At 41.9% G+C, this 16,557-nt stretch overlaps 1 protein-coding gene across 2 annotated transcripts in view; it reads left to right on the top strand.

The window, feature by feature from the left end:
* AHNAK (AHNAK nucleoprotein) overlaps positions 1-16,557 on the top strand; it is a 65,860-nt gene that overhangs the window by 3,911 nt on the left and 45,392 nt on the right. The gene's annotated exons all lie outside the window — the stretch shown is intronic.

Genomic DNA, 16,557 nt, shown 5'->3' with positions numbered 1-16,557 from the left:
TGTACCCACATCATTGTCATTTCTGTAGGATGTGACTTGTTTACTAAGCTTTAGAATAAATTTATGCCGTTTTTGTATACTTTTCTCCGGCACTTATCTTAAATGCTCTCTATAGACCTACAGTATGTTAACAGTGTAATTAATAATTCATTAAATGGCAGTTACACTAATAATGTGAATTTGCTGATGTGCACCTAAAGTGCCCAGCATGTTCCCTTTTTGGAAGGGAGGGGTTCACCTTCTTGGTTTCTGCCAATCCCTCAAAATTTAAGGTGTGAGCGCCTAAGGAAGCTTTTTTTTTTTTTTTTTTTCCACCTTGGTCAAAAGAAGTGATCTAGGAAGTTTTTTCGATTTTTAATCCTGTGTGGGCTTTAAAAAGTGGATGGTGACATTTTAGTTTTGGAGTTCAGAGCGTCTACGTTTAACTCGTGCATTAAACAGTTAATGTTTTATGGAAAAGCGAGCATTTCTATAACAATGGGGGGGACCTGTTTGAAAAAGTTTCTAATGAGTTAATATTTTGCGGAAAGGTGGTGGAAAAAGAGTTGCTGTAACTAGGGGGGGCTACAACTTGCTCAAAAGTTTTAATAACTTTTGAGAGCTGTTTTGTGGAAATCAAAGGGTTCCTATAACTTTGTATCGAGTTTAATGTTTTGTGGGAAAGCAAGAGTAACTGGGGGAGCTCCAATGTGTTCAACAAAAAGTTTATTTAAAGTTATTTGGAACCTTCTTGGCCTCCTAAAAACTTGGGGTCTGTTGAGGGTTGCAGTTGATGATAAGCTTGAGAGAGGATGTATTAGCACTGAAAACATTCCTTCACCCTCATAAAACCTCTTGGCAACTGGTGGAAAATAGGGGTGTGCTAAGAGGGGGGGAGGTTCGGGCGAAAATAAATTTTAGTTTGTATATTTCTGTAGTCATGATGTGACTAAAAGCTCGGCGTGAGTATTGGTTTCCTCACTGCTCTGTATATTATGGCTCTCTTCTGTATATTGCAGTGCTCTGGGTGTGTCTGGAAGTGCTGGCCCCTGTCCAGGATCCTTCAGGAATGTTGGTTTGGGAGCAGAGTGACTCACAGCAGTTCTGTAGTCTGAGAGGAGAAGGGAGGGGGCATGAGGGAGAAGAGGAGGAGGGGCGGCAGGAATTCGCATGGGGAACCCACTCTAGGGCTGCACACGTGTATGTCAGTATAGGTGTAAATATATAGCTGCATCTATTTTCTACCCAGACCATAAGTCAATGGGTTAGAATTTGAAGAAGCTCCATTATCTTGCCTCTTCTTTCGCTGTACAAGAATTTTTAAAGTGCTCTTCAAAAAAAACCATAGAAGTGTGGTGTATGTGTATATAGCGTATATTCAGGATATACTCTGTTCATACAGGGATCCCATAGTTAAGGGGAAAAAAAAATGTGCCACCGGTTTTGCTCCTGAAAAGATACAACTTAATTCTTTAACATTAATTTATTGTATAATATGCAACATAAGTGGCCACTACTCCACACACCAAAACTGTTCCCGTAATTTACTTTTTTTTTTTCTTTTGATAAAGAATATTTATTTAGCAATGCTTATATATAGCGCCATTCATTCCGCAGCGCATTACAGATGTTATCATCACTGTCCCCATCGGGGCTCACAATCTTGATTCCCTATCAGTATGTCTTTGCAGTGTGGGAGGAAACCCACGCAAACACGGGGAGAACATACAAACTCCTTGCAGATGTTGTCCTTGATGGGATTTGAATACAGGACCCCCCCCAGAGCTGCAAAGCACAAGTGCTAACCACTGAGCTACCGTGCTGCTGGAAAAAAGAACATGACTGGTACCCCCCACACTAATTCTGGTCAAATATAAGACGCTGGCACTGAAAACGTTTGCAGAAGTGTGTACTTTCAAAAAGGAGCATCCAGCGACGCCTAACTTCTCTGTCTTTAATCTGATAATCCTGAAGAAGGGGAAAAGAAAGATTCAGGGTGTGGTTCTGCCAATAGCTAAACCGGAGATGAGTAACCTCGTGAGTTAAAAAAAAAAATCTCACGTTACAAGTACACTGTCTAATGGGATATTCCATTTGGCCGAGTGAATGGAGTCATAAAGTCATCCCGCTGGACGTTACTCAGACTCTGAATCCATCCAGTATATGATATAATGAAGTCTGGTGTAATATCACAAAACTTTTATAAGCGCCCGTGAACTTAATGGAACAAACTTCTGCTTAAGCATCGACGTGTAGTGGGATACAATGTCCTGTGTTTTTTGTTTGTTTTTTTCCCTTTAATTGATGTCTGAGACACTACTGTTCATGAATTGGATGTAGTACGAGGATCTAAAAACTCTATTACTAATGTATAGCAGTGCAATGTTTCAATGTAAAACCATGTAGGGCGCTCTATAGCAATGAGTCACTCTGCAAGGGTGAATGGTGCCTTAATTTGAGCATTGTTCTACCTCGCCCTCGGTAAATGCAAGAGCTCGAATTGCCTAACCCATATCTTTTTTTTCTTATTTCGTTCAGTGCTTGTTTGCAGGATTGTTCTTGTAGTGAGCCTGTCTTATCTGATAAACCACAAGACAACAGTTCTTATGGGGAATACACACTCCAGATATGAGAAAATGCCTCATTGTTTCTCTTCTTCCAATGGGTTACTTATCGGAGCTCGTCTTCCCTAACCCTAAATTGAGCAATCTGCAACAACATGTAGAACTGGATATTCAAAACTTTTTTCCAATACAATGCATTCACGAACAGATCATAAAACTCTTCTATGAGCCCCCGATTAGATGTGCGGTGTGGACATCAACTTTCCAATAAATGGCAATGACGCTGCCACTTCTTAGGTAATCCCTGTATGACTTGCCACTGTTGATCAGCAGCGAAACATGCAGCAGCGAGGACTTGAACATATTTTTCAAGCACATCGAAGACACTCGGCACCAGAGCATGCTCAGATAACACCTTGTACTTCTTATATTCTATGGGGCTGTGCACATGACAGAGTGGTCCACTGAAAAAATCGAACATGTATCTTTAATTTTTTTTCCTTTTTTTATCCGAGGGGGTTGGATCAAAATCTGCGACGCAAGTCTATGGGTCTGTGAAACAAATCAGAACCCACTCGGGTGACATTCGAGTGCAGCCTGTGATAAAGGAGAAGGTGGAGATACTTTTAATTTTTTTTTTCCTTTCCTTGTACGAGAATAACTGATGCCACTCAGATCAAACTCTAATCAGAACAATAGGCCCGTTTCTCAGATCTGAACCACCCTAGTAAAGGCTTAATGGAAAAAGTCACTTCGAAAGAGGTTTGGTCACATGGTTATAAAAATGAGTCAGTGCAGAATGCCTCTTGCTAAACACTTAAGATCTCCTGATTTGTAGATGAAAAATTGCACAACTCTGCAATCATAATGGCTCATTGTCTTTTGGCCTCAAGCTGCCTGATTTTTTTTTTTTTTTTTTAACATATGAAGTGCTATATGGCAAGTGAGTTCACGTTATAAAGATACAATTTTCTTTGTTCCCTACAAAAAATATGATGCAAGTATATGTCACAATCATTCTTGAAAGTCTCAGCAAAAAGTTCATGGCCATACCTATTAACTTGTGATTTAGGAGATAGTGTTTTCCCTATCTATAAGATAAGGGATAATTTGCTGATTGCTCGGGAGCTCTGTCACTGGCTATGTTGAGTAGTACCATAAACAAGGAGTTGACTGGAAGTTGAACATGCGCACAACTGCTCCATTCAAGATGGTGCCCCAGTACCCATTCTCTAGGTTGCTGCGTGGTCAAACCCCCAGTTGTTGGCAATACATCGATGACTTGTAATTTTGCTAAAATTCCTTTAAGCTACGTTCACCTGAGATTTTGGTGAATTTTTCTCTCTAAAAAAAAAAGCTCATCTTGGGAACGTAGCCTTGAAGAGACTTTAAACTTTGCCATACAGTTCAATGTGAGCTTTCATTGAAGGAAAAAATGTACTTCAATGTGATTACACACAGGAAGCCCGCGAGATCCATGAATGGTGTCTTTCCAGAATGTCATGACTTTTGGGCTTCCAGGATTCTATGATCTTGTTACCCGCCTTCCGGATTTTTATTCACTTCAATTCTTATTTTCCAATGAATTACGCAGCACACACATCAAAACAGTTTCAAAGAGGGGAAAAAGTGCCTTTTTTTGCTCACAGCGGTAAAATCTAGTTCCGCTGTGTGTGCTCTGTATTATACATTTGATACTATTGTCCAAGATTGGTTTAAAAAAAAAAAAGGTGTATAAAGAATATACTATAAATACTAATGGCCGCTCAGGAAGACTTCTGTAGCTTTTGGTTTCAGGCTATTCTTTCTTCTTTTTTTTATTCTCTTTCCCTCTGATCCGTTAATAATTATTTTTAACTACCGCCCTGTTTTTTATTGTTCCTTTTTTATGTTTGTATTTATGGTGAACATTTTTTTTTTTTTCCATAGTAACATAATATTGACAGCATTGTGCATCACAAAGACACTTTTTGTTTGACCTGCTTGTTAATATGTACCTGTTTACTACTATTTGCAATTTTCTGTTACTTTGGCTTCATTTCTGGACATTCTTCCCAAATCTGAGGATCTAGACAAGTCACATCCTAAACTTGTAGCAAACTGTGTGAAATATCTTTTACAGGCTCTTGCATAATTTCTCAAGTCGATTAAAACTTTCTAATGTTTTCTTTGAGGGATATAATGTTAGGACTTCTTCTAATGTTTAAGTATGCAACAATGAGATATCGATGTGCTCCGGGATTTGGAGCAAGTACTTGATGGGGCTTTCTCACATTTAGGTGGGGCTGAATTTTTGGCGCAGGATATATTTCTTGGAAAAGAGAATGTTAGAAAGTCAGTATGTTGTAGTGAATTCCCCGGATTGGGTGCAGCTCAGCCATACCTTGAGGCCCCTCAAGGGTCTATGGTGTGTGAGAAATGCTTTTGTAAGTTGAGAAACACTTTCAAAGTTGTTACATATCTTTAAATTCTGAAAATCTTTTATAGTACAACTTCTATACTGCCTCCTCTTCTATATGTGCTCATGTTGGGTTAAATTAGAAACTATCATCTTTCCGATGCAACTAATCACTAACATGTTTTTAGTCTTTAGACGGCCTTATAAATCGGGCCGAGATCGGACCACAATACTCGGACTGGCCGCAGCTCTCCTGCCCCGATAGTGACAGCTGCACAGGAATACATGACGTTGTCACACTCAGGTCAGCGGACCCGCCAGCTGTTGAGATTGACCACCAACTTAGAGGCCAATCAATGATTGCTCCCCAGTCTTGACTTGCTACTCAAAATATTGTGATTTATATGATTAGAAATTATTTGTTCCATACGGTGGACATTGAAACTGTTTCCCATACACTGTGTTAAGGTCACTATTCAGATTAGACTAGAGTGGTCTGAACCTGTCGAAATTGTCGTGATCAGTTGACGATCTTATATTTATGGTGGCCTTCCGACTCTTCCCCCGATAGGTATCCGGGGGTCGGAGGATAGTCATGTTGCAATTTCAATGACTAGTCGTTGAGAGGATGCCATCAGTAGTTTGGCAATGGCTTTACCTTAGACAATACCGGGGCGCTTATCCGAACCAAGCGCTCAGATGTATGGAGGGGATAGATGGCAGCCAGCTGACTACTAATGTATGTTTGGGTCATTAAGCTGAAGAGGTCACTGGAGTAGAGAAAGTAAATTATTAAAGGGATTGTCCGCTACTCTGATACCCCCTTCTAAATCCAGTTGTTTACCTTTTAAAATAACACAACCTATACTCGCCTCCAGTGATGGTGCCGTTCCACTGGTGTCGGCATAGTCTCTCTCGGGGATTGTGTAACGTCACGTGAACCCTGCAGCCAGTCAGCGCCGGCGTCACTCCGCCCTGCCTTCTGACAAACTGCTTACATCCGGATGAAGTGAGCGCTGCTGCTGATCTCTTCCTTCGAATGTGTTGTGATTTGTTTGAAGGTGGGGAGAGTGACGTTGGCGCTGATTGGTTGCAGGGTTACCCTGACGTCACAGTGTTAAGCAATCCCTGGGAGAGACTGTGCTGAAACCTCTGGAATAGTGTTATTTTTAAAGGGGGGAAATATACAGATAGTAGTTACTGCTCCTAAGGATGATTCACCTATATTTATATTACAAAAACACAGAGGCTTGTAAATGGGACAATGTTATCACTGGAGAATAGCCATAAATCAGTGTGGAAACTATAGGCCCAAGGGTCATGGAGAGGACATGATTGGGAAAACATACAACAGACCTTCCATTCCTGGTGGTAATATCGGTGTGTCTGGTTAGAAATATATAATTAAATTCAGAAACAAAATAAAAAAATAATAGATATATATTTTTTTTTTTTATTCGAGACACATTATATTCCCATTTTATTGATTTATCTTATTGATGACTTGGATTGGTTGCTTGACTAGACAGAATACTCAGTGGTATTTTGCAACGTGCTTTTACTGTATTTTTGGTTGTTTTTTTTTTTTACAATAAGAATATGGAGTGATATAATTAGTTTGCCAAATACTTTGATATTTTTCCTATGTTATTGATAAGAGACTTTTTTTTAGCTTCAAAATCTTGTATTTTTCAATTCGTAAAGAGGAATGTAATACACAAGGAAAATTGCTTTGTGGTTCATCAGATCCTCTATACATACAGTTGTCAGGGATCTGATTCAAAGGTGGTCACAGAACGTTTTTCTGTATGGCACGATTCAATACGGTTATCATTTGTTTTCTTATGACCTGACGAAGAAAGCGGTGAGCCATGGAAGGGCATTGTCTTTATGAACCTATAGGAACCTATGTGATTGGTGTGACTGTGAGTCTTGAGAACTACTTCAACCTCTGGATCCAGTGGGCGCCCATCTACATTTTTTCTTCTACCACTTCAGATCATTTAAATAAAATGAACTTCCTAAAATCACCCCCATAACTGTTGACCAAGCCATTGTGTAGCCGACAGCTATCTCTTCCAACTACCTTACACACGGGACTGCTCAACCCAGCCAATTGCTCCTGTGTTCTCTGAGAGAGCCGCTGCCAGATTCTTCTGGCTGCAGCTTTCTCTGAGAGAGAAAAAGTTGCCGGATCTTGCTCTCCCCTGAACATAATCTATTGGGGAGAGATTTGTGAGACCTCCATACACAGTAGACCTCTCTGCCGACATGAATCTAATTAGTGTATGGGCTATAGCTGTCAAGCAGAGCGTGAACGGAATTAATATGCTGCATTAATTGAGCTTGATGGACTGGGGTAATAATGATTCAATAATAATATTCATTTGTGATATCTAATACTGGTTTAAAACCTGGTTGGCTGGATAATAGATAAATTCCCTTTAAATGAGGACTTGTACCCATAAAGTTTGCTTGTTTATTGTTATGGGCATTGAGGGATAAGTACAGTGTTTTCCCAAAATGTAGACCTATCCCTCAAAATAAGCCCTAGCATGATTTTCCAGGATATTTGGAGTATGCTTGAAATATCTGTGTGTATCGATCCCACGCATTGAAAATTTCATCCGATCCCTCTCACCCGGGACACTCCTCATTCCAACTACTCCCTTCAGGACGTCGCTTCAGAGTCCCCAAATGCAGCACCAACCGCCATATGAACAGCTTCTATCCACTCTCTGCTCAACAATTAAATCGTCATGTGTAGACTATATACTGTATCTGTCTTGTTAGATGTTACTTGTTGTATCTGTTATATATTATGTTGCCTCTTTGCCGCAAAGAATTCCTTGTATATATGTAATATGTACTTGGCGATAATAAATTTGATTTGAAATATAAGCCTTAGTTACAATCAGGGCCGGTGTTAGTGGGAAGGACATTGGGCAATTGCCCAGGGCCCTGATTGTTTCTATTCCAAGGTTAAGGACCTGCTTAAAGGGAACCTGTCGCCCCCCCCCCCCCCCCCGGGTGTTTTTCAGTTAAAGGGCCACCTTCAGCAGCACTAAGGCTGCGTTCTGTGAAGGTGGCTCTTCTTTCTCTGACCCCTAGTAATGCTGAAATATCGACTTTTATAAATAGCTCCTCATACCTGTAAGGTGTCCCATAGGGGTATGGTGTGTCCCCCTGTATCAGCCGCCATCCATCCGTCCATCATGCCACTTGTCTTGCGCCTGGGCGCCGCCCACCATGCCCCTGTGCGCTGCCACCTCCTCCTGTTTTGAATGCCGGCGCCTGCGCTGTGACGAGTTCTCGGGCATGCACAGTGCATGCTGCCCGAGAACTGACATCAGGCTATTGCACCTGCGTATTGTGGAGGCCCCAGCCCCAGTGTGAACACATGATAACACACTGCGGGGCGGGATCTGGAGCCTCCACAACACCCAGGCGCAATAGCCTGATGTCGGTTCTTGGGCAGCGTGCACTGTGCATGCCCGAGAACTCGTCACAGCGCAGGCGCCGGCATTCAAAACAGGAGGAGGCAGCGACGCACAGGGGCATCATGATAACCACATGGTGGGCGGCGCCGAGACGCCGGACAGGCACATGACGGACGGATGGTAGGCGGCTGATACAGGGGGACGCACCATACCTATGGGACACATTACAGGTATGGGGACCTATTTATAAAAGTCGATATTTCAGCGTTACTGGGGGTCAGAGAAAGAAGAGCCAACTTCACAGAACGCAGCCGTAGTGCTGCGGAAGGTGGCTCTTTAACTGAAAAACGCCCTGGGGGGTGACAGGTTCTCTTTAAGGCCCTTTTGCTGACATCACAGGATGAGGATGTGACTATGATATCACCAAAGGTCCTTTTTAACTGTGGGAGTCTAGATGAACTAGGCTTGGTATGTACCGTGTGTGTGTGATGACATGATAACCGTAATCTGAATACCCTTTTCCTTCTTTTTTTTTTTTTTTGTGGCAAAAAAAAAACACCTCCCCTGAAAATAAGCCCTAACCCATCTTTCGAAGCAAAGTAATAAGACCCTGTTTTTATTTTCAGGGAAACATGGTAGCCACTGGGTAACCTATAATTCGTCACCCTGACGGCAGATTATTTGGGACACCATTAACTTTAGATACAATCTTGGTAGATCCTATCCACAATCTAATATTTATTACCTGGCGTTACAAACATAAAGTATTATCTATTTAGATACTTATAAAGTATTATTCAAATGTTTGGCTGAGAACAAAGTTATTAGAAGTGTGAAAGACCATGGGATAGAGCTGTGTATACAGCGGGAGTGCTGATAAATGTGCTTGATAGCCTATCTCTCTGATTGTGTGTATTACCACTTGTGCAAATAAAAGCACACCCTTTTGACACCCGGCTTACTCATGCCCTTCCTGTCTGTGTGCTCTGTACACTTTTGCATGTCACTGTAATTTATATATATGGTGAAATCATTGCAGGTCTGTCTCTTTATATTATTATTATTATTATTATTAATAATGTTTATTATCATGTCAATGCAATAGTTAAAAATTGGACTTTTTGAAATAGAGATTTTTGGACTTTTAAGGTTGGTACAACCTTAAAAGTCCAAGAATCTCTATTTAAACAAAAGTTCAATTTTTAACTACTGCATTGACAAAATCAAATTGGTACCCAGTACATTACAATCACGGGTTGTTTTTTTTTTTTTTTCTTTTTTTCTTTTCTCCCTCTGACCCCATCTTGGGACCCGATACATATATATTGTCTGTCTGTCTGTGCCGTTATCTTGTCTTCCCCATTCTGATATTCAGTAGTAGACTGATGAATACTGGTATACTCGTAGGAGGAAAATAAACACCAGACATGGAGGCTGTAATGTGTGTGCTCAGGAACTCCTCTCTCGTGTTTGTTTATACTGGAAACCCTTGTTCCCTTGGTTAAAGTCACCCTCCGGTCCAGGATAAAGATTTCACGTAACACAGGAAATGCCTAGTTAAAGTACCTGGTGTCCATGTTTTTGCTTCTTTCCCTTGTGGGGCCACTGATTCCAGGTCTCCTTATCATTACTCTATCGTGACTTTCTTCAGTGCAGTTTTCTTTGGTAGCTGGAGATTGATCATCCAGGACCGGACTGGCAATTCTGGCAAATGCCAGAAGGGACTGTCTGGTCGTGGGCTGCCTTGTCTGCTACGTTGCTAACAGAATCGGTGTTCTCAAGACATCCATATTGTTAAGAGTTGTGACGGAGCACAAAATCACTGACTCCATCACTGACCCCAGCAGGCCACTTTTATTATTAGAAATATTGGTCTTGTAGTAAATCTTCCTTTCCTCCATCCAGGGTAATATTAGTAATAGATCCCATCTGATGCTTGGGGACGGGGACAGCATGGGCCTGTGTGATGTCACATGCCAGGGATGAATTTCAGTCCCAGTCCTTCCCTGTGACCATCAATGCTTATGACAATAGTGCTGTTCAGTCCGAGAAGAAAATGTTATCCCAGCATGCTCGGGTGCTAACCAAGTGTCTTCGGCGTGCTTAAAGAATATGAGGCCGTGCACGTCTAGTTGGCATGTGACCGCATGTATGCTTGTGGTCACGCCCCTGAGGTGACCGGCACTGGAGAATCCTCGCAGTGCGCACAAGGTGAGGTTTCACAAGTCTGCGGTCACTCTTAAGACCAGACAACCCCTTTAACGTCTAGCTGACATATCGAGTTAAATAATGGCCGACTGACCAAATAGAAGCTGACGGGCAGCCGTTAATTATCTAGCTCTGACATGTCGACAGTACATCCATGTGCACAGAACGATCGTTAAAATGATCTTTCTGAGTGCATAAAATATTGTTTTTCTCGGTTGCACACCTTGTTTGCCTATGATAATGCAGGCGAAGACCGTGTTGTGTTTTTGTTTTTTTTTTCTTTTTTTTAAGAAAGCTTAAAAATAATTTTCTCAGGTTAACGAGTGTATTGCGTGTTCATAGAGATTGGCAGATTGTTTAGACAGATCGATAACTGGGAAATGAGCGTTCCTAGGGATGCCAAAACCTGACTGTCGGTGGTGAGTGTGACAGCTGTATAATGAAGGTGCATTTACAGTCGTTTTATTGACAGTAGATTACATGGTAGGAATAATTATTCTCCAAGCATAAATGAGGAACATCAAGTACTCAAAGCGATACCCCGTCCACAGACCTGGGTAAACATGGCCGACCCCTGCATACTGCTCTACGGTACACACCCTCCGCTGCGATTCCAACAATCCGCTCTGCCACCACTCAGGACGGTGAGCTGTGTGTGGTAGGGCAGGGAGGGGAAGGAGATGCATTTTTTTTTTTCCTTTATTCCCCCCCCCCCCTTCTCTTTCAAAAGTCAATATAATCCAGCTGATTTCAGAACTTCAGGAATTCCAGTTTTTGCCTAGCCCCATCCACTCCCATATTACCAGCAGTAGAGTCCGGCTTTTCTAATAGCTTTTATCCTAAACTGTACCGTAATTATAATGTCACGTGAAGCATGTATAGACAGAAGCCATGCTGGGTTCTTCTTTCTCATCAAATATTTTCGCTTCTCCTGGGATAAGCGATATCGGGGATTTCTGGCACCCTCTTGACATAAGGTCTCATTCAGACGTCCCTTCATTTTTGTGTTCCTCCTATGCAAAAAAAATTTAAAAAAAGTTTCAAGCTTCTCCTGCCCATTAAATTGTAAAAAAGCAGATTTGACATTTTGGATAAAACCTGGATGGCATTCGAGTGCTATCCACTTTTTTTTTTTTTTTTTTTTTTCTTTACTGACCCATTGTTTTTGCTTACTTATTCCACAAAAAAAGGAAAAAAAAAAACTTTTATGAACGCTATAATGACTTTTGTAGACGACTGCATTTTTGGTCCGTGTGATCTGTCATAACATTGACCAAATATTGAATGGGCTGTGCACATGTCCAAATCCCCCCCCCCCCCCCCCCCCGCCCCCGGAATAAAAAAAAAACACTGTATCACACACGGCCATTCATGTCTATGGGTCCGAGAAAAAAAATTAGACTGCACTCTGACATCTGAGTGCAGTCCGATTTTCACAGAATAAATGGAGAAGATGGCGATTTTTTTTTTTTTTTTTTTTTTAATTGTAAAATTGGATCACAGTCTTGGGGTTTGATAAATGTGTGATTAGCATAATCGGTCTGTGCTGTATCCTTAGAAAGCACAGAGCACGGCCGTGATAAACGGCGTAATGGAGGGATCTGGTGTGATAACTTCATCGCTTCTGTTTTCTTAGATTTATATGCGGATGGTAATGACTGAAGACTGCCGTGTAAGTACAATTTGGCCTTTTGATATCAAGGTCGAGAGTAAATAATTTTAATCGACGCAGTCGCTGACAGTGTGATCAAGAACATCAGCAGCGGTGCGGTTACCAAAACTATTTTTTTGTTGATTTGAAGACAGACAGTAATTTGTTATAGGAGCTGCGGTGCGTCTCTCTGGGGTTCCTCGATGATAATTATTTGTGGTCTCCTATAAATGAGCTGGCGGAGACATCGCACCACGTGTCGCTCAGCTGCCCGTGCTGTGCTGCTTCGCCGTCATGCCTCGCGCATTGGGTGCGGTCTCGGGAAGAAATAGTTTATTGAGTTACCGTCTTGTTTTTGACAATGTCGGGGGGCCGAGGATGCGTCAGATGCTGTATGATGGTATCGCTATTCCTTTGGCGACCTTGTAACGTAATGCTGATGCAATGTATCTAAACATGTTCTCTGGGTGCCTAGAATTGTATTTTTCTTTCCAGTCTGGGTATTGTGCACAGCTTCTGTGTTTTGTGCTTGCTCGGAGTACATCTGTTATCAGGAAATTGTGCTTTCTTCTGATGACATCTGGAAATGATTCTGGTCCTGGTCACAAACAAGCCCCTTCCCCAATCTTACCCAGCAGGGGGCCAGGAAACCCTCCCTTTGCTCGGAGCTGCTATGATGCATGTGCCCATGTTGTGCACACAGAACAGTCCTGTGCTTTCGCCTTTTTGGGTGCGCCTGGCTTTGGAAACATGTGGGTGTATCTCGTTCTGTAGAATTGTACGTGCCTTATTTTCTAGCGTAGAGCCGTGTATCTGTGTATCGGTGTACCTATCTCTTTGTGCGTCTCCAGGCGGGTCCCCCTTAGGCTATACACCATGTGTGACCTTGTCACATGCGGAAGTGACGGTAAATCTATTCTAAAAAGACTGTGTATGTAATGAAGGCGCTTGCTCCATGAGAAAACTTCTATATTCTGGCCAGACACTTTAGATGGCTCTCGCTCATGCTTGGACTGGCCCACAGGAGAGCAGGAGAATCCACCGGTGGGCCTCTCTGCAAAATTGAGCCACCACCCTCCACTGTGTACAGACAAAGGCATCAGCTTATTAGTTTAATAATCTACCCAGTTTTTTGTTACATGCAAATTTATATATCTGGAAAGTGGGGCCATGGAGCTGGTTACTGGTGGGCCCTTGGTCCGACACTGAGTCTCGCCGAATTTTCATTTGGCTTTTGACTATACCTCCAGCCTCCACCATACATATGCGCGCTTGGCTTCCTTGAATGTGCATGTGTTTGGTTTTTTTTTTTTAATGAGGTGCACAGAATGAACTGCTGCCAGACACCTCTAGTAGAGGGTTATTTTCCACTTGGGGGTGGGGAATAAAATCCAGCTTATTGGAAATTCAACATTGCCAGTCCTTTTAAACGATGTCTTATTTTGTCTGGTGACTCCGGTACACATTCAATGGCTTTCTGATCCTACTTAAAAAAGTGTATAATGCCAGAAGGTGATATATTGTAATTTGCAGTGTTAATTTCGCAATTTATTGTGCTGAAAACCTTATTACTAGAGTGAACTAATTTTTAGATGGAGCCAGCTGAGAAGTCTGGCTATGTGCACATGGAGTGTGGTTTTTGGAGCATAAATCCTCCTTCAAATCATAAAACTCCTCAAAAACTTTGAGCTTCTGCTCCAAAAACTTTAGAAAAAAAGTCTGTGAGTGCACATAACTTTTTAGGTGTTTCCGGGTAAAAGCATTTCAGCGAAAGACAAAACCAGTTTCCAGGATGAACAACTTTGTAGACAGTTTTTATTAGTATCCTACTGTTTTTCTGTCTACAAATGCCATGCAAAACTATATATTTCTCCATAGTTACAGTATACAAAGAAGCTGTGTTTTGTTTAGCTCTGCGGTCATACTTCCCTCCTTCTATACCATACAATCTATGTTCACTAAAAAGTCAGTAAACGATTGGAGTTTTTACTTGCTGGTGAGCCAGTTTCCTAAACACATGAAGCTTTTTGGTTTCGCCGGATATTTTGTATATTCAATGGAAAGAGGAGAAAAAGCCATCTTTAGGAGCGTCTTATCTTCCCTAAGAACACCAGAATCAGAGTGACAAAACTTTCAGGAAGTTTTATATATGTATATATTTTGGCAGGCACATTACTTGCCTGCCGATCGGTAATGATCTGTATCTTAAGACTCCCACCGATCGCTCAAAAGACCCCCCGCAAAACCGTGCGCTACCCTTATACAAGAGCGTAGACGCAGAGTGGGGCGCGGATTCGATAGAAAGCATGGGCTTCGTCTCGGGAAGTCAAATATAAAGAAAAAACCTTCCTTAAGTTTTTAATCTTCAAATCCCACTGTGAGATTCTTCTCCTCCCAACGTTCTAAGTCAAGGAAGAGTCGGTAAGTCCCCGTACTGATCAGTCCTGCAGAAATACACCGCTTCGCCAGCCTTTTGTCATGTGTGTATGGATGCCGCTACATAAACTGTGAACTCATTGATACATTATAATTTTATGGTACGTAAGCCAAAATAAATGTTTAGGTGTAGGAGACGGCTGACTTTCAGATTTGCTCCTGTTGCGGGTTTGCCGAACCCACAACATATTTCTTACCTCTAAAACTAAAATGTGCACGATCGCTCCGCAGACTCCACGACTACAATGCCCCTGTAGCCTGTTATGTAATATTTAGTATTAATTACAGGTATAATTTCGACTTCTGTATTCTTGTGTGTATTTAGCTTTTGTTTGAGGTAGCTACGTGCCCCAGCTTGCCCCTTTTTTAGTATGCCATGGTAAAGGGGTGGGGTCCGACCCTTGCTATCCTTTTCTTCCCTAGAGCTGGTGGACTACGCAAGTTCAGGAATGTGGTTTTACCTGGCTCAGAAGGCAAGTTTCCTCCAGGGCTAAATACTCTGCTACCATGCTATATGAGGGTCATTTTTGGGCATGCACCGATCACGTCGTCAGATCTTCAGATTAGTTTTTTTTTTCTTGTTTTGTATTTTTTGAGTTGCAAACAACTTTTCTATTAATCGTATGAGTATAGTCACCAAGTTATGGCTTGTAATGTAGGAAAAAACCCGCCCTACTGCTCATGACCTCTGTGGGTCATCTCAAGTGGACTATTATATGAATGCTGTAAAGTTTAAGACAGTCATTTATCTAGGCCGGTAGGGTGTCAGAGACACACTCACGAGTACACACTCCCTAGTAGTTAAACAGCAGCTGCAAGAGAAATGTAACCCGGCCCAGAGTGGATTCTACCCAGGCGTGTATACTATATACTTGTTACGGTGCCAACGGCAGTCCCATCTAAGGAACATTAGTGGCCATTGAGAGCTCACTTTCTACCACGGTTGCATCATGGACCATTAGTGTCCTATTTCTTAGGACAACCTCTACAAAAACTAGGTCTTTTCGACACTGAATACAACCAAACCTTTTTAAAAGTAACATTGACCGTTCACACAGATTGTAGCATATGATCGTAGGCAGACATATGCTCTTCAAAATGCCCTGAGGTTAAATGGCTGCTCCCCAATCTCAAGAATGCCTGTCATACCCCCTGTAGGGTAGGTTCATACAGTATTTGGGCTACATGTCAGGGGCTAAAGACCTGAATAGTGGGATTCTGGCTTAACCCCACTTTAATGAGGCAGTGACCTTGTGCGCCATTTCAGCAGTGTCCGCCTCTTTTGAGGCCAGCTGCACAATTGCATAGTTGACCGTGAAAATCTGGTTTACTAACGTTTGTTCATCTGTTTAGGAATTAGAGCCTGTTTTTTTAATTTTACTATTTTTTTTTTCATTCAACCTTGCGATACATTTAGGATGTCAGTTGACTGTTCTCCAAAATGGTCACCCGTATTTCATCTTCCATCAGTTTAGATGGCAGATCCCTGATTCTCTTCTTTGATTCGTGGCCTATTATGTGATTCCAATAATGGGATGCGAACCTGTTCGACATGAATGGATTTTAGGTATTAGGGATATTAGGTGACAATTGTGATGCTCACTCATGTCACCAAATCAGTCAGAAGAAAACAGTGCAGGGCTCGGTTCCCGCATGTGCATTGTTTATTGGGGATTCGACCCCCCCCCCCCCCCCCCCACAAAAAAAAACCTAGAGCGCTTCACTCTTATGAGGCCGACGGGATCACTTTGGATACCTTCTGGCCTCCGTTCTGGCAATGTACCTCTATTTCAGACTTGCACTAACGTGTGGAAGACTTATATTTTGTGGATGCCAAAAAAAAATAAAAAAACATTGCCAGGTTGGAAAGCAGAAAGAGTC

Source organism: Dendrobates tinctorius, unplaced genomic scaffold (genome assembly GCF_039654945.1).
Source record: "Dendrobates tinctorius isolate UK_male_01 unplaced genomic scaffold, ASM3965494v1 ptg000211l, whole genome shotgun sequence".
NCBI classification, from domain to species: Eukaryota; Metazoa; Chordata; class Amphibia; order Anura; family Dendrobatidae; genus Dendrobates; species Dendrobates tinctorius.
The sequence above is the reverse complement of the archived record's forward strand: the minus strand, read 5'-3'. Positions and strand labels throughout refer to the sequence as shown.